Raw genomic sequence first — 19,740 nt, forward strand, 5'->3', positions numbered from 1 at the left:
ACATAACAAACATGACGAAAAGAATAACAAAAACAATAACCTCTGAACGGAACCAGTTGCTCGTCCACGGTCACTTCGGGCCCCGGGTTGTAGAGGAGCGGCAGCCTCGCCGCCCAAGCGTCCCAGACCTCTCGCACGGCCGCCAATTTGTCGGAGGCGCGTCTCTCGCGTCTCGTCTCGCGGTCGTCGAATCGCAGCAGTCTGGAGTACGTGTGAAAGACCTTCAGGGGCATCGTGGCGCGGAATATCGCGCGGCCGCTCTCGGCGTCCCACAGGCTGGCGGCTGCCTCGCCCCGGGACCTGTAGACGCCCGCCAAGATCAGCAGCCCCACGTAGGCCCGCAGGTCGGTTGCGTCCATCCCTTTCCAGCCGTCACCGTATTTCCGACGACCCTCCAGATTAGTCATCTCCAGGACGATGTTCTCTACCGTCGGCGTGACAAACAGGCCGAACATCGAGACCGCGTCGCTGACGCCGGACGTCGCGTGCATCGTGGGGCCCGGGGAAGGGACCCCGACGGGCGTAGCGGAGGAGGAGGTGGTGGTGGAGGTGGAGGCGGAGGCGGAGCGGCCCTCGCGGTGGTACGGCGTCGAGGACCATGTTATTTCTCCGTTTTTGGACAGGAAGGTCTCTCTTTGCACGAGTCCTTGTCCTCCTCCTCCTACTCCATCATCATCATCTTCTTGTTCTTGTTCTTGTTCTTCTTGTTCTTCTTCTTCTTCTTTTTCTTCTTCTTGTTCTTCTTCCGAAGATGTGCACGATGAGGAATCTGCAGCAGCGGCGTCGCGCACCGGGTCGTAGTCTTCGTCGCCGCAGTCGTCGGCGTCTTCTTCTTCGTCTTCCTCTTCGTCTTCTTCTTCTACTACGTCTTCTTCGTCTTCTTCTTCTTCTTCTTCTTCTTCTTCTTCTTCTTCTTCTTCTTCTTCTTCTTCTTCTTCTTCGTTGGTGGAGGTGTAGTTGTGAAGACAGAGGAGGTGAAGGAAAGTGCGTTCAAACTTATTCAGATTTCTGTATGTTTATTGTATGTTCATTGTTGTGTAGTGTTTGTGTACGTTTAGTGTAGTTTGTCTGTGTGTTTGCCGTGTCTGTGGGGGGGATGGCGTCCGCAGGGACGCCGCCGATGTCCCTGAGACATGGCGTCAGGCTGGTGCCTCAGCTCAGCTCCACGGTGGAGCAGGTGCTGTTGGCTGTGGGGGAGCAGGTGGGACATGAGAACATCTCTTACGCTTCCAGGATGAACAAGGCGCTGGTGATCTTTTTTAAAGATCCAGACTTGGTCACTAAGCTAATTGAGAGCGGTTTAACTTTAGAGGAGGAGTTCATTCAAGTGTCCCCGCTAGCGGTAGCTTCCACCCGGATCACCGTGTCCGGTGTCCCCCCGTTCATCCCCAATGAAGCTCTGGAGAGAGAGCTGAGGAGGTTCGGGAAGTTCGCGAGTGGGTTCCGCGCGGTGGCTCTGGGGTGCAGAGACACGAAGCTGAAGCACGTCCAGTCTCTGAGGAGACAAGCCTTCATGTTTCTGGAGAATGAGTCTCAGACACTAGACGTGTCTTTCCGGGTTCGCTACGAGGAACAGTTCTACATGGTTTATGCGAGCTCGGGGAGCATGAAGTGTTTTCAGTGTGGAGAAGTGGGACACAAGAAAGTGACGTGCCCGAACGGGAGACGGGCGGGGGGGGCCGCTGGAGCGGAAGGAGGGGAGGGCAGCGCTGGGGTGACTCGGCCTGTGTGGGGCCGGTCGGCCGGTGCTGCTGCGTCCTCTGCGGCTACTGGTTCTGCTGCTGCGGCTCCCGGTGCCGCGGATGCGGTTCCGGGGGCGGCGGCTCCCGGTGCCGCGGATGCGGTTCCGGGGGCGGCGGCTCCCGGTGCCGCGGATGCGGTTACGGGGGCTGCGGCTCCCGGTGCCGCGGATGCGGTTACGGGGGCTGGGGCTCCCGGTGCCGCGGATGCGGTTCCGGTGGCTCCCGGTGCCGCGGATGCGGTTCCGGGGGCGGCGGCTCCCGGGGCCGCGGATGCGGGTCCGGTGGCTGCGGCTCCCGGGTCGGCTCCGGTGGTACCGGTAGTGCCGGTGGCTGCGGTGAGGTCGAAGAAGAGATGTGAGAAACAGGTTGAAATAGAAAAGGTGGTTGTTGCCGAGCAACAACAGGAGATGCAGTGTGGTCCTGCACAGCAGGCAGAACCACAGGCTGAAGTAAACAACAGTCAGGTTAGTGAGATGGATGTGGAGGAAGATTATGAATCTGATAATGTGTCTCTAGCTGACAGCATCTCACTAAGCGCAGAGTTATATTCATTAAAAGAGGTCAATGAGTTTCTGGATGAATCATTTGGTAAAGCAGTGGAAGTAGGGGAGTACTTCCCAGACGTAGGAAAGTTCATTCAGACAGTCAGTACACTGCAGAAGGTGGTGGGGACGGATGTCCTGGATGAGAAAAGAAGGTATAGGCTCAGGAAGCATGTCACTGCAGCTAAAAAAGGTCTACCATGTAATATACGGTCAAAGAGAAGAAAAAGTTGTAAATAAAATTGACCATGACCATTCATCACTGGGTGTTTTCTTTCTGCTGTGTGTACCTGTTTGTCTTTTTAAGCTGCATTTTTTATCCTCTCATGGCATTACGGGTAGCCTCATTAAACATTAACGGGGGTAGAAGTGCTCAGAAAAGGTTTTTAGTATCAGAACTTTTTAAAGTAAAAAAGCTGGATGTCCTTTTTTTACAGGAGACACACAGTGATTGCCTGAATGAGACAGACTGGGGAGTATGGTGGGGGGGGCAGCACATACTCAGCCATGGCTCTAACCTGAGCGCAGGAGTCGCTGTGTTATTTTCTCCCTCTTTAAACATGACAATTCTATCCAGCACAGAGAGCGTGGCAGGCAGGTTTCTGACTATAAGAGTAGAAATACACAGTATTATTTTTAATTTAATCAACGTGTATGCACACAACCAAGGTCCTGAACGGGTTACTCTTTTTAAATTATTAAAAAACATGTTGGGTAGTGTTGGTCAAGGGGAATGTATTGTAATGGGGGGGGATTGGAACTGCTGCACGGATGTCAATCTGGACCGAACAGGACAGGAGCTCCATCCTCAGTCCTCCTCTTTCCTGGGCCAGACAGTCAAGGAGGCAGATCTAGTGGACCCGTGGAGGAGGCAACATCCTTCGGCCAGGCAGTACACCTGGATAAAGATAACAGACGGCAGGATCCATGGTGCCCGGCTGGACAGATTTTACATATCCGCTCCTTTTATTACCCGTGTCACAAACTGTCAAATTCACCCGGTTGGCTTCACAGACCATCATTTAGTTCTAGTAGATCTACTTTTATCTCCTGCTAGAAAGCCTGGATCCTTCTGGCATTTTAATGTTAAGCTTTTAAAGGATTTAAATTTCTGTGGGAATTTTAAGCTGTTCTGGGCCAACTGGGAATCAAAGAAAGAGTTGTTTCCCTCCCTGTGTCAGTGGTGGGAGGTTGGCAAGGGTCAAATTAAGGTGTTCTGCCAGCAATACACTGCGTACTCTTCAGGGAACATTAAAAGAGCAATGGAGCAGCTAGAGGCCGACATAAAGGAGCTGGAAAGTGTACCTACCAACACGGAGACATTAAAAACTAAAATACAACAACTAAACTCCTTTCTCCAGGAGAAGGCCAAAGGAGCTCTGGTTCGAGCTCGGTTCCAGAAATTAAAAGACATAGACGCACCCACTTCTTTCTTTTTTAATCTGGAGAGATCCGTGGCCCAGGGGAAGCAGATGGTGGGTCTCCGGCTGCCGGATGGGAATATAACAGCAGAACCAGCCGAGATGAGGAGACACGCAGTGGAGTTTTATTCCGACCTGTTTGGGGCAGAGGAGTGTGACGCTGAAGCTGTGGCCGAGTTGCTGCAGGACCTCCCACAGCTGAGTCCAGGTGAGAGGGACATCCTGAGCTCGGACATCACTCTGGAGGAGCTGACCACTGCAGTTTCGCAGATGGCTGCAGGCAAGTCACCAGGTTTGGATGGATTACCGGCAGATTTTTTAAAACATTTCTGGAACATTATGGGACAGGATCTGCTGGATGTCTTGAAGGAGTCGTTTGGGAAGGGGCTTCTTCCAGCCTCCTGCAGACGAGCTGTAATATCACTCCTGCCGAAGAAAGGGGATCTGACCCTGCTGAAAAACTGGAGACCCGTCTCTCTTTTATGTAGTGACTATAAAGTTTTATCTAAGGTTTTAGCAAATAGATTCAAGGTTTTTATGGAAGTGTTTATTGGTGCTGACCAATCCTATTGTGTACCAGGTAGGTCAATGCAAGACAATTTGTTTTTAATGAGAGACATTTTTGATCTGTGTACAACGTGTAATATTAATATTGGCATTATTTCCATTGACCAGGAAAAAGCATTTGATCGTGTCGATCGTTCATTCCTGTTTTCCACACTGCAGGCTTTCGGTGTTGGGGAGCATTTTCTGTCCTGGGTGAAACTATTATACAATGATACGTGTTGTGTTTTGAAGGTGGGGGGAGGGCTGAGCAGACCTGTACCAGTTGAAAGAGGGATAAGGCAGGGATGCCCCATCTCAGGCCAACTTTACAGTGTGGCAATCGAACCGCTCCTGTGTCGGCTCAGGACTCGGCTGAAAGGCCTGCGTCTGCCTGAGCTGGCTCACAGCCCCCCAATAGTAATATCAGCTTATGCGGATGATGTGAACATCTTTGTCAAGGATCAGGCAGACATACAAGAATTAGAGGGCAGTCTGTCATTGTATGCGAAGGCTTCATCGGCAAAAGTTAACTGGGGTAAGAGTGAAGCCTGTGTGATTGGTCAGTGGGACGCAGGGAGAGTACCCCGTCTCCCTGGGAACCTGACATGGGGAATTAAAGGGTTAAAAGTCCTCGGCTTGCATATCGGCAGTGAAGAGATAGAGAGGCAGAACTGGGAGGGAGTGCTGGGAAAGGTGCAGGTCAAGTTGTCTAAATGGAAATGGTTGCTACCCCAGTTGTCCTACAGGGGAAGAAGTCTGATAGTCAATAACCTGGTTGCAGCATCCCTGTGGCACAGACTCTATGTGCTCACTCCTCCACCGGGACTCATGGAGCAACTACAGAGGCTCCTGGTCGACTTCTTCTAGTCGGGTCACCACTGGGTGCGGGCGTCCGTGCTGTACCTCCCTGTGGCAGAGGGGGGCCATGGACTAACCGACATCATCGCCAGAGGCTCCTGTACGGCCCCACACTGTGCTGGTCGGCTGTGGCACGCCTGCTGCTCTGGAGAGCCGGGGGCCTTGGTTATGACAAACAGCTGTTCCTGTTGAACTCTCCGCAGCACAAACTAACTGGACTCACGCAGTTTTACACCTCTGTGATAGATGCCTGGAGGACACTCAACTTCACGAGACCTCCTGACCCCGCGCCTGGGATGTGGCTATTTGAGGAGCCACTGTTTGATAATGGTTTCCTGGTCACTTCAGTCCTGACATCCACACCCACTTCAACAACGGTAAAAAACAAGTTCAGGGAGGCAGGAATAGTGAAGCTGGGCCACCTGACCCGGACGTCACTTGAGAGGCTGGCAGAGGTGACGGGAATTCGATCCACCAGAATGCTGCGGAGCCTCGTGGATGAGGTGTGGCAGGCACTGCCCCAGGCTCTGCGGACCTTCGCCCAGAACAAAAGTCAGGCGGACCAGTGGACCAAAACACAGGAATACGTGTTCCCTATCCTGAAGGTGAGTCCTGCAGTGGGGGAGTGGACAGAAGAGAGCGGCCAACTGCTAGCCCTCAGGACTCCAGCACTGGGCACCTTCAACAACTCTGGAGGGAAACAGCTCTACCATAGCTGCGTGAAGGTCCTGAACTGTCGCTCTCTTGAAGGAGTCAGGGAGTCGAAATGGATTGAGGTTTTTGGCTCAGACTATTCCCCTAGTGGCAGCTGGCGGGTCCTGTATAAACCTCCGGTGGAGAGACGGATGGCAGACATCCAGTGGAGAATTATACATGGAGCTCTAGCTACAAACAGATACAGAGCTCACCTGGACCCAAGCACTGAGGGGGGGTGTCCATTCTGTTCACTGCCTGAGACCCTGGAGCACTTAGTGGTGTCCTGTCCCAGGTTAGCTGAAATGTTTAAACAGCTGCAGGAGTGGGTGGGGGGGTTAGGAGAGGTTTTCTCGTTGCCACTTTTTGTGTTTGGACCCAAGTACACAGCAAGGAAAAAACATACTATGGTTTTAATGAATTTTCTTTTTTCTAATGCAAAGATGGCAACCTGGATTAGTAGAAAAAACAAAATGGCTGGGGGAGGATGGACCGATCCACTGCGCTGTTTGAGGGGGTTTGTGGCAGCTCGGCTGAGCATTGAACATGCGTATTTTACACTTACTAGCAATTTGGAGGGTTTCAGGGCTGTGTGGGGGGTGGGACAGGTCCTATGCTCACTGGGGGAGAACCAGTCTCTGGTTTTAACTTTTTAGGGTTGGTTTATGATGTGTGCGTGTATATAATCTTCTCGGTCCTCTTCATCTCGGCCCTCTTCCTGTTCAGAGGATTGTCGACAGGAGAACAGCTGTTGGAGAACCTGGCTTCTGGTGAAACGCTCTTGACGTGACATCGCGTGACCTCGTCAGGGAGAACGGCGCGGCGTTGTACCGACTTGTATCCCGGAAGCATCGTTAGTAACGGTCGTCTCACCTTCGCGACCCTGAGAAGCCGGGCCGGTCCGGCTGTGAACAACAGTGTGACGCGTCGGGGAGTCTCTTCGGCCCGAAGGCTCGCGCTGCCGCTCGAGTTGAAGGCCGTCTATCCGAATGGGGGTCTCCGCGACCCCGAGACTCGCGACGCGGGGCCGGTCCAGGCTCCCCGCTTCGTGCGCTCGCGCCTGTTGTTGCTCGGCGGCCGTTGAAAATGGAAAAACTGCGACAGAGTTGCAAAGCGTTTGACTTTTTTTTTTCATCTCCCCACGCCACCCTCCAAGTTGCGCGTCGGTGTGACGTAGGACCCCTGGGATGCCCGCGTCGGGGAGTCTCTTCGGCCTGGGTCTCGGCGACCCGAAGGCTCGCGCCGGGAGGCTCGCGCTGCCGCTCGAGTTGACGGCCGTCTATCCGAATGGGGGTCTCTGTGACCCCGAGACTCGCGACGCGGGGCCTTCCTGGCTGCCAGTGTCGTGCACCCGAGCCTGTTCTTGCTCGGTGAGGAGAAGAAGGAGAAGGAGAAGGAAAAGGAGAAGAAGAAGAAAAAGAAGACTCTTGCGCAGTAATAATAATAATAATAATAATAAAAAAAGAAACTAATTTGTATTATTTCTCTTACAGCCGAACGACACGCGCAAAGACGTAGGGTAGGTGTGTCGTGGGCCCTGTCGCTTGTCAGTTCGGGGTCCCAGCGACTCGCGACGCGGGGCCGGTCCGGGCTCCCCACTTCGTGCGCTCGAGCCTGTTGTTGCTCGGCGGCCGTTGAAAATTAAAAAACTACGATACAAATGGCAAAGCGTTTGACTTTTTTTTTCATCTCCCCACGCCACCCTCCAAGTTGCGCGTCGGTGTGACGTAGGACCCCTGGGATGCCCGCGTCGGGGAGTCTCTTCGGCCTGGGTCTCTGCGACCCGAAGGCTCGCGCCCGGGGGCTCGCGCTGCCCCTCGAGTTGACGGCCGTCTCTCCGAATGGGGGTCTCCGTGACCCTTGGACTCGCGACGCGGGGCCTTCCCGGCTCCCCGCTTCGTGCGCTCGAGCCTGTTGTTGCTCGGCGGCCGTTGAAAATTAAAAAACTACGATACAAATGGCAAAGCGTTTGACTTTTTTTTTTCATCTCCCCACGCCACCCTCCAAGTTGCGCGTCGGTGTGACGTAGGACCCCTGGGATGCCCGCGTCGGGGAGTCTCTTCGGCCTGGGTCTCTGCGACCCGAAGGCTCGCGCCGGGAGGCTCGCGCTGCCCCTCGAGTTGACGGCCGTCTCTCCGAATGGGGGTCTCTGCGACCCCGAGACTCGCGACGCGGGGCCTTCCCGGCTCCCCGCTTCGTGCGAAGAACAAGAAAAAGAAGACGAGACGAACAAGAAGGAAACTCATTTTTATTTTATTTTTGTATAGCTGCACACGACACGCGTGAAGACGTATGGCCCCCGTCTCTTGTCGTTCGGGGTCTCCGTGACCCTGATACTCACGACGTCGGGCCCGCCCGGCCGCCCGCGTTCCGTACCTGAGCCTGATTTTGCTCGGTGATGCGAAGAAGAAGAAGAAGAAGAAGAAGAAGAAGACGAAGACGAAGACGACGACTCCAGCTCAGTAATAATAATAAAGAAAAAATGAATTCTTTTTTATTTTATTTTTGTATGGCTGCACAAGACACACGCAAAGACGTAGGGCTCGTCTCTTGTCGTTCGGGGTCCCCGTGACCCGAGTGCAAGGGCCGCGAGCATCCCCGGCTGCCAGTGTTGTGTGCTGGAGCCTGTTCTTGCTCAGTGATAATACAAATAATAACTATAAGAAGAAGAAGAAGAAGAAGAAGAAGAAGAAGAAGAAGAAGAAAATGCGGTGGCACACGTTTTAGTCTTTTTAAATAAAATAATTTGTATTGCTTCACACGCGAAGACGGGAGACTGTCACACGCACACAAACGCATGCTGGGTCAACCAGACCCTGGGACAACACAAGGGTTAAGCTGTAACACGGTTTCCCTAAGCTGTTGCATCTCTTCCTCCATGATGAAGTAAAGCTGCACGAGGCCTGACAAAATGGCACGTGGAATGAACTCAGACTAAAACACTGCTGTTCTGGCTTTAACACTGAATACACAACACTCAAACTATGAGAGGACACCCATTAATAAATAGTTAAACACAATTATAGAACATTAAGTAAAACACGTCTCTGCCCCTTTAGATGTGAGATCCTGCCAACAACGCCAGACATAGAACAAAATAAAATAAAACAAAAAGCACAATAATCAAACCAATAAATCAGAAAGAAACTAAATTTAAATAAGGTCAAATAAGGCAGCCCTATAAAACAAACTTGTTGTAGTTAGTTCACACAATTTAAACCAGTTTATCAAAATGTTTGAAAACATTGACAAACATAAAACACATCATTATGTCATACCTTTAATTCATTTAAAATAAAGCAGGGACCCACGCCGTCTTTATTGTCTTGAGAGCAATTACTAAAACAGGAAAAGACAACTTAACTTAATGTCACGGACACAATAGTGAAGACTCTGGTAATTGTTCTGGCGCTTTACTTACAAGTATTACTCTTATGACTGAAGATTACAGCGCGCATTTATGTCGACGCTGATACAGTCTCACCCTCACGCACACACACACAGCTGTACGCTGGCTCTAGGGACGGAATAAAGGTTAATATTTGCGGAACGTTTTTTGAGTGATCTCCGTTGACATTAAAGTTACTTTCAGCGAACTCACCGCAACAAACAGTTTGTGTCCGCACCTGCTGCGGCCACGCTGCACTTACCCACACACACAGGACCGGCAGTGGAGAGAGAGAGAGGGCGAGAGGGAGCGCTACGGTGTCACTTAATAGACGTCGCCAAATCCCCGCAGCCTATTGGAATCACTGTCCTGTCGGATGAATTAAAATATCAGCAAAACGGGAAAAATAACACTGCCAAAACTCGAAAACTGTATTAAGAATTGACCCCTTACACTTGTAACGTGTCTTAAGATCTGTTGAGGATGTCCCAGCCAGGTTCGGGGGGTGGGTATCATTTGAGTTGAACCCATTTTTTCTCCTGTTTCTGGAAGAGGAGTCAGGATAGGAACATGTCTTTTGGTTCCATTAATTTCAGTAGTTAAGTTTAGGTTGTTCCCTACAGGTTTTTGTGTTTGCTGCTTTGATGTTCGACCCTTCCAAATCTAAAGAGTTAACCACAAGGAAATTCTGGGACCGATCCCATCAGCGTCGCTTCCGTCATCGCTTTGCTTGTGTGTTTCCACAGGAGCTGATGTCCTGCGCACATGCAACTTCCGTCATACTCCCCGTAGACCGGCGGCAATGACACCGCGTAAAACCCACAGCGCGAGTGTGATGCGGTCTGTTGGAGTGTAACTCCCGCACTGTAAACAATTGTCATGTAAATTTATTTGTCTGTTTATTATTGTTTTTAATGAAATTCAACATAATTCAGCAGAGCGCGCAGACCGCAGAGAGCGCAGTGGCGCAGAGCGCACAGAGAGCGGGCAGAGCGCACAGGAGATCACTTACAAGAAATGAATAAACTTTCCAAATAAGATCCCAGAGTGGAGGCAAGGATCCACTGATGTGAGGGAAGCGGTCCGATTCTCTAAATGGATAAATACTACCGTGACCCCGGTGGGGGGTTCTGGACGATGTGTGCATGCGAATGGAAGGATGAGGAGGAAGCGAGGGTTCAGCGATTTCTATTCTCACACATTGTGTTATCCACAGCAGCAGCGGCAGAGTATCAGTGTATTTCCTTTATTAGTGACATCACAGCTGTCCCATAGGTCGCTCTTCACCTCCATCTCACTAACAAACACCTCGATGTCAGTGTCTGAAAGTTTTACTTCCTCTTCACATCGCTTGATGCCGTGCCTCCGTCAGGACTCGCGGTGGAAAACCATTGGTCAGCTTCATAATTTAATATTCGTGACGTGCTATGCATTGACCATTTATAGTAGAAATTGGGCGTGTGGAGAGCGGATTTGGAGTTCAGGTTTTGCGTGCGCACGGTTTTATAAATCGGAATTAGCTTTGGCTTACGCCATTTCCTGCTTTTGGGCATAAGCACACTTTTAGTAAGAATCCTACGCACTCTTTTATAAATCCATCCCTGCTCGGCCCACGCTACACTTCCTCACACACACAGGACCGGCAGTGGGGGGAGAGAGAGAGGGGGAGAAGGGAAGAGTTAGGGGGTCCCTAAATAGACTTCGCCGACTCCCTGCAGCCTATAAGAATCACCGTCCTGTCAGGAACATTAAAACATCAGCAGAAGAGGCTGTGATTTCAGAAATATACAATTTATTTAATACGTACCAGTCAACCATATTGCACATTGCCATAGAACAAAATAAAATAAAACAAAAAGCACAATAATCAAACCAATAAATCAGAAAGAAACTAAATTTAAATAAGGTCAAATAAGGCAGCCCTATAAAACAAACTTGTTGTAGTTAGTTCACACAATTTAAACCAGTTTATCAAAATGTTTGAAAACATTGACAAACATAAAACACATCATTATGTCATACCTTTAATTCATTTAAAATAAAGCAGGGACCCACGCCGTCTTTATTGTCTTGAGAGCAATTACTAAAACAGGAAAAGACAACTTAACTTAATGTCACGGACACAATAGTGAAGACTCTGGTAATTGTTCTGGCGCATTACTTACAAGTATTACTCTAATGACTGAAGATTACAGCGCGCATTTATGCCGACGCTGATACAGTCTCACCCTCACGCACACACACAGAGCTGTACGCTGGCTCTAGGGACGGAATAAAGGTTAATATTTGCAGAACGTTTTTTGAGTGATCTCCGTTGACATTAAAGTTACTTTCAGCAAACTCACCGCAACAAACAGTTTGTGTCCGCACCTGCTGCGGCCACGCTGCACTTACCCACACACACAGGACCGGCAGTGGAGAGAGAGAGAGGGCGAGAGGGAGCGCTACGGTGTCACTTAATAGACGTCACCAAATCCCCGCAGCCTATTGGAATCACTGTCCTGTCGGATGAATTAAAATATCAGCAAAACGGGAAAAATAACACTGCCAAAACTCGAAAACTGTATTAAGAATTGACCCCTTACACTTGTAACGTGTCTTAAGATCTGTTGAGGATGTCCCAGCCAGGTTCGGGGGGTGGGTATCATTTGAGTTGAACCCATTTTTTCTCCTGTTTCTGGAAGAGGAGTCAGGATAGGAACATGTCTTTTGGTTCCATTAATTTCAGTAGTTAAGTTTAGGTTGTTCCCTTCAGGTTTTTGTGTTTGCTGCTTTGATGTTCGACCCTTCCAAATCTAAAGAGTTAACCACAAGGAAATTCTGGGACCGATCCCATCAGCGTCGCTTCCGTCATCGCTTTGCTCGTGTGTTTCCACAGGAGCTGATGTCCTGCGCACATGCAACTTCCGTCATACTCCCCGTAGACCGGCGGCAATGACACCGCGTAAAACCCACAGCGCGAGTCTGATGCGTTCTGTTGGAGTGTAACTCCCGCACTGTAAACAATTGTCATGTAAATTTATTTGTCTGTTTATTATTGTTTTAAATGAAATTCAACATAATTCAGCAGAGCGCGCAGACCGCAGAGAGCGCAGTGGCGCAGAGCGCACAGAGAGCGGGCAGAGCGCACAGGAGATCACTTACAAGAAATGAATAAACTTTCCAAATAAGATCCCAGAGTGGAGGCAAGGATCCACTGATGTGAGGGAAGCGGTCCGATTCTCTAAATGGATAAATACTACCGTGACCCCGGTGGGGGGTTCTGGACGATGTGTGCATGCGAATGGAAGGATGAGGAGGAAGCGAGGGTTCAGCGATTTCTATTCTCACACATTGTGTTATCCACAGCAGCAGCGGCAGAGTATCAGTGTATTTTCTTTATTAGTGACATCACAGCTGTCCCATAAGTAGCTCTTTACCTCCATCTCACTAACAAACACCTCGATGTCAGTGTCTGAAAGTTTTACTTCCTCTTCACATCGCTTGATGCCGTGCCTCCGTCAGGACTCGCGGTGGAAAACCATTGGTCAGCTTCATAATTTAATATTCGTGACGTGCTGTGCATTGACCATTCATAGTAGAAATTGGGCGTGTGGAGAGCGTATTTGGAGTTCAGGTTTTGCGTGCGCACGGTTTTAAAAATCGGAATTAGCTTTGGCTTACGCCATTTCCTGCTTTTTTTGGCGTAAGCACACTTTTAGTAAGAATCCTACGCACTCTTTTATAAATCCATCCCTGCTCGGCCCACGCTACACTTCCTCACACACACAGGACCGGCAGTGGGGGGAGAGAGAGAGGGGGAGAAGGGAAGAGTTACGGGGTCCCTAAATAGACTTCGCCGACTCCCTGCAGCCTATAAGAATCACCGTCCTGTCAGGAACATTAAAACATCAGCAGAAGAGGCTGTGATTTCAGAAATATACAATTTATTTAATACGTACCAGTCAACCATATTGCACATTCCCATAGAACAAAATAAAATAAAACAAAAAGCACAATAATCAAACCAAAAAATCAGAAAGAAACTAAATTTAAATAAGGTCAAATAAGGCAGCCCTATAAAACAAACTTGTTGTAGTTAGTTCACACAATTTAAACCAGTTTATCAAAATGTTTGAAAACATTGACAAACATAAAACACATCATTATGTCATACCTTTAATTCATTTAAAATAAAGCAGGGACCCACGCCGTCTTTATTGTCTTGAGAGCAATTACTAAAACAGGAAAAGACAACTTAACTTAATGTCACGGACACAATAGTGAAGACTCTGGTAATTGTTCTGGCACATTACTTACAAGTATTACTCTTATGACTGAAGATTACAGCGCGCATTTATGCCGACGCTGATACAGTCTCACCCTCACGCACACACACAGAGCTGTACGCTGGCTCTAGGGACGGAATAAAGGTTAATATTTGCAGAACGTTTTTTGAGTGATCTCCGTTGACATTAAAGTTACTTTCAGCAAACTCACCGCAACAAACAATTTGTGTCCGCACCTGCTGCGGCCACGCTGCACTTACTCACACACACAGGACCGGCAGTGGAGAGAGAGAGAGGGCGAGAGGGAGCGCTACGGTGTCCCTTAATAGACGTCGCCAAATCCCCGCAGCCTATAGGAATCACTGTCCTGTCGGATGAATTAAAATATCAGCAAAACGGGAAAAATAACACTGCCAAAACTCGAAAACTGTATTAAGAATTGACCCCTTACACTTGTAACGTGTCTTAAGATCTGTTGAGGATGTCCCAGCCAGGTTCGGGGGGTGGGTATCATTTGAGTTGAACCCATTTTTTCTCCTGTTTCTGGAAGAGGAGTCAGGATAGGAACATGTCTTTTGGTTCCATTAATTTCAGTAGTTAAGTTTAGGTTGTTCCCTTCAGGTTTTTGTGTTTGCTGCTTTGATGTTCGACCCTTCCAAATCTAAAGAGTTAACCACAAGGAAATTCTGGGACCGATCCCATCAGCGTCGCTTCCGTCATCGCTTTGCTCGTGTGTTTCCACAGGAGCTGATGTCCTGCGCACATGCAACTTCCGTCATACTCCCCGTAGACCGGCGGCAATGACACCGCGTAAAACCCACAGCGCGAGTGTGATGCGTTCTGTTGGAGTGTAACTCCCGCACTGTAAACAATTGTCATGTAAATTTATTTGTCTGTTTATTATTGTTTTAAATGAAATTCAACATAATTCAGCAGAGCGCGCAGACCGCAGAGAGCGCAGTGGCGCAGAGCGCACAGAGAGCGGGCAGAGCGCACAGGAGATCACTTACAAGAAATGAATAAACTTTCCAAATAAGATCCCAGAGTGGAGGCAAGGATCCACTGATGTGAGGGAAGCGGTCCGATTCTCTAAATGGATAAATACTACCGTGACCCCGGTGGGGGGTTCTGGACGATGTGTGCATGCGAATGGAAGGATGAGGAGGAAGCGAGGGTTCAGCGATTTCTATTCTCACACATTGTGTTATCCACAGCAGCAGCGGCAGAGTATCAGTGTATTTCCTTTATTAGTGACATCACAGCTGTCCCATAAGTCGCTCTTCACCTCCATCTCACTAACAAACACCTCGATGTCAGTGTCTGAAAGTTTTACTTCCTCTTCACATCGCTTGATGCCGTGCCTCCGTCAGGACTCGCGGTGGAAAACCATTGGTCAGCTTCATAATTTAATATTCGTGACGTGCTATGCATTGACCATTTATAGTAGAAATTGGGCGTGTGGAGAGCGGATTTGGAGTTCAGGTTTTGCGTGCGCACGGTTTTATAAATCGGAATTAGCTTTGGCTTACGCCATTTCCTGCTTTTGGGCATAAGCACACTTTTAGTAAGAATCCTACGCACTCTTTTATAAATCCATCCCTGCTCGGCCCACGCAACACTTCCTCACACACACAGGACCGGCAGTGGGGGGAGAGAGAGAGGGGGAGAAGGGAAGAGTTAGGGGGTCCCTAAATAGACTTCGCCGACTCCCTGCAGCCTATAAGAATCACCGTCCTGTCAGGAACATTAAAACATCAGCAGAAGAGGCTGTGATTTCAGAAATATACAATTTATTTAATACGTACCAGTCAACCATATTGCACATTCCCATAGAACAAAATAAAATAAAACAAAAAGCACAATAATCAAACCAATAAATCAGAAAGAAACTAAATTTAAATAAGGTCAAATAAGGCAGCCCTATAAAACAAACTTGTTGTAGTTAGTTCACACAATTTAAACCACACTCAAAAAAATAATTCCTTGAATTTACTTAAAAAAATCATGGAAACAATTTCCACATGATTAAATTGGTTTCTTTCAGTATAAAGCAATTATGTTGGTCTAACGTAATTTTCTTAGGTTGGGTTAGTGTAATATCTTAGGGTTGATTCAACTTAGTTAGTTGAATAAGATCCAACTTGATTTAATAGTTAGTCTAATTAGGACTAACTTAATTCAATAGAGTTTATCCAACTGATTTCAAATTAATACAATTTAAACTATTAAATAGAGTTAATCTATCCCAAAAACATTAAGTTGGCCCAACATAATTGCTTTATACTGAAATAAACCCATTTAATCATGTGGAAATTGTTTCCATGATTTTTTAAAGTAAAATCAAACCATAGCTTTTAAGTGCAAACAATGTGAACAGTAACAAAACCAAATTAAATGTTTAAATGGCTGGAAACAAGACAAGACAAACTGTGGATGAGGCAATCAAATTGTATTTCTTAAAAAACACAAAGTTCAACACTTTCAGGTGCTTGTAAACAACATTAAAAAAAATACTTTCTCTTAATATCAACACATTGCTTCCCTTATTATTCAAAGTGCAAAAAGTAAGATAATGTTAACACTTTCAGGTGCTTGTAAATATAAAAAATAGACTCCCATTTTTGAGAAATTGAAAAAACAGCACATTGCAAGTCCAAACAGAATGGATCTTAATATTCACACACACACACCAAATCCAAACAGAATGGATCCTAATATTCACACACACACACACCAAATCCAAACAGAATGGATCTTAGTATTAACAAAATAAAGAAAATTTACAAAAGTATAGTGATTTAGTGAACAGTAAAGTGCTGTTAAGAAATGGGGCACTGTCTAGTAGCCATCACATATGACAGGATTCCATTAGAATTATCGCGGCCGAGGGAATGGTCAGAGATGGAAAGTTTTGGAGAAGTCTGATTCAACAAATTTCGAAATTGTTTTACATTATCGGGGAACCCCCGACCCTATATGAGCTGATCAAGGCTTACGATTAATCTGTACCACACTCAATCAAGACTGACAATGTCGCAGACCAGATTTTTCTGTTGATTGTTGGGAGGGGCCAGGGCATAAATTTGACGAGAACCTTGCAGTGTGAGGCCAGCATTAGACTCACATTTCCCTTGAAACATTTCACATTCCACATCAGTACAACATATTTAGAATGTAACAGTGAACATAACATCAGAAACTGAGGTTCAATGAATTCTAGAGCCTGCTCAATGTCAAGACTTGAACATTATAAACAAAACACTGCTTAAATTATTTTAAATTTTTTTGTGCCAACAAAAACATTTCACAGTTAGGGACATTTGACATAAAACCCAACAGTGGTAAATCTAAAACATTGTGGAAGACAATTTTTTTTAGTATTTTAACTTCACTTATGTTAGGATCGAACAAGAGTTTAACTGATTTTTAGTCACAAGGTGTTTTTCCTAAGGTGAGGATGAGCTCAGTCATGTACTTGATCTTCTGCAGAGCTTCAAAGGTGTATTTTAGCTCTCTGGGGTAGCTACGGTTTAGAGCATACACGAGCGCAAGCAACTCTGCCACTGTAAAAGGCACATACCTCAACTCATGCAACACCTTTACACCCTCCAGAAGAATTCTGACATCCTCTGGGTTCTCACTGGGCCCTGCACCGTTGTGTCGAATGACAAAGACTCCAAAGACCGTCTCTGCCATAGCCTCCAGACTGCTTTTATCATCGCTCTGTAATTAAGAAAAAAAATAATGAATAAGATAAATTATTTTTAAATTTATGTGCATTATATTCCATATTTTATAGCACGAGTCATTTTTACACTATTAATGTAAAACAGCTTTCACCAACTATCTTCAAATAATCAAAGTACATACATTCCAATGTTTTTGGAGCTGATGTTTCAAAAGTTTTAAGGGCTATATGAATTCAAAGGAAAATTAACAATGATCATCCCCAGTGAAGATTAAGTTAAATCAACATACCAGGTATTCTTTCACCATCTTCTCTGGATCTTCATCAATCCAAGGTCACAGATTAGAGAGAATATGTGAAAGAAAGAAAAACACATTAGGAAAAACATCTTGACCAACCAGCAGTTGTTTTCACACACCTGATGCTAGATTCACAGGTCATCACAACATGAGACGGCTTTAGAAGCTAGAGTAGATGTGAAGATTAAGTTAAATCAACATACCAGGTATTCTTTCACCAGCTTCTCTGGATCTTCATCAGTGTAAGGTTGCAGATTAGAGAGAATATGTGAAAAAAATAAAAACACATTAGGAAAAACATCTTGACCTACCAGCAGAGTTGTTTTTACCACCTGATGCTAGATTCACAGGTCATCACAACACAAGACGGCTTCAGAAGCTAGAGTAGATGTGTTTGCAGGAATTATTATAAATATGAGTATATAATATGAGTCACTTTACCATTATCATACCTCAGTCATGGCTACCATGATGCTTCTGATCCGCCCCCCTTGAACTCTGCCTGTCTTGGCAAACAACTGGATTAGGTCTGCAGTGTGAGCATCCAGCTCAGAGAAGAACGTTAACTCTAAATGGATTGTTGTGATTCTCTTGAGTTCCACACACACCTACAAATTGAGAAAAAGACAACAACAAAAAAAGACAAAATTAAGTTTGGCTATTTTGATTTCAGTGGTACATATCAATATTAGTTTTCTCCATACAAATTCCACTGTCAGAGCCAGTGAATCCTTAACAGTTTATGAATTACATCAGAGTCTGTAAAAGGTAAAAGGGGATGTTCCTTAACACAGTCATTTACTTACCTCATGCACATGGAAGAGAGCAGGCCACCTTGTTTTGAAATCAGCTATCATTGGTGCCTCCCGAACTACTTGTTGCCTCCTGTAAGCAAAGGTCTTGTCCATCATTTGCCACATTCTCCTCATTGTTTCTTTTCTTCACTTCTGAGAGGAGGGCCACTCTTGGTCCTTCTTGTGTCCCGGCTGTTTCACCAGACGGATAGGCAGGGCAGTAATTCACTTCTGCTGGATTGGTTGTAACTACACCTGGCTTGAAGTTTTTCATGGTATGTGGTTTGTGCTTTCTGTTTTTGTGAGAGTGAAAGGTTCCGTATACATTTGTTTTAAAACTGCAACCCATAAACATACAATAGACAGTTTCATTACTCTTCAAATGAGTGCCAATGTGTATGAAATAATCCTTTTCAGTAGACAGACCTCTGCAAGTGCATAACGTACATCTGAATGTTGACAGTTCCAGCAGCTCCTGGGAATTTTGTTTAGGATGGACTCTACTTAAATGAATATGCATAGCATTCCATGTCTTAAAAGTACATGGGCAGTTTGTGTGTGGGCACGGGTAGTGCTGCCTTTGACGGTGTTGTAGTCTCAGATGTTTCAGTAGGTCATATCTAGAAGATGTAGATTTGCTACACAGCTTACAATTCCACATTGCCCCACCCAAAAAAAAACACATCAAAGTTTTGATGATGGACTTGCAGTCTAAATGACCTAGAAATGGACAAAGGTTTCTGCTGCTCTAGCCAACAAAAAAACCAAGGGAATTTGGTAGATATACTTATATAAAGAAACTTTATGATGGCCCCCTTTACCTGCATTCACAGACAGGTTGGACAACAGACATAGGTGCAGTCAGATAGGAGACTCTTGTGGTCGGACAGCAGTCACAGCACACTTTGGCATTCACAAATTTCTGTAATAGAGTTAGAGAGATTGATCAGTTAACATGTAGTTATCATTAAATAATTAGAAAACACAGCCACATGGGCACAGACACACACAGGAAAGAGCTAGATGCAGAGGTAGAAAAGGGTGAGTGTATGGGGAGAAATTGAAATAGACGAAGGGAGGAAGAGACAGACAGAAAGGCTAATGCAAAGCTGAAAAAAATATAAATACTTAAACATACTACATAGACATTTTATTTACCAGGCAAGAAACTGTTCCTGTATAGTTATTATAATTCTATGGGAAGGTTGAGTAACACAGCAGGAGCTGGAAACAATGATCAATCTGATTCACCATTCAAATAGAGAAGAAAAAGAGCTGATGTTTAGTTTTACTGACAACATTTAGCAATGTCATATTCTCTGGTTTAACGTGTTCAGATGCATTAGCTCATTTTTTTCCCTAATGGATCATCGAGGCTGGAAAGACAAAAACGGGAAAACGTGACATTATACAGATGTAGACAAATTCCAATTAATAGAACACAATATTGCTAGGACACGCAGCGTTCGTGGACGGGACGTTTCACGTGTCTGCATGCATG

General features: G+C 46.5%; 1 pseudogene; it reads right to left on the bottom strand.

Annotated features, from left to right (window-relative positions):
* Positions 1-1,515, bottom strand: part of LOC128439757 (piggyBac transposable element-derived protein 3-like) — a 60,738-nt pseudogene extending 59,223 nt beyond the window's left edge.
* Between the last annotated feature and the right edge of the window lie 18,225 nt (positions 1,516-19,740).

The sequence above is a fragment of the Pleuronectes platessa genome, chromosome 5 (genome assembly GCF_947347685.1).
Source record: "Pleuronectes platessa chromosome 5, fPlePla1.1, whole genome shotgun sequence".
NCBI classification, from domain to species: domain Eukaryota; kingdom Metazoa; phylum Chordata; class Actinopteri; order Pleuronectiformes; family Pleuronectidae; genus Pleuronectes; species Pleuronectes platessa.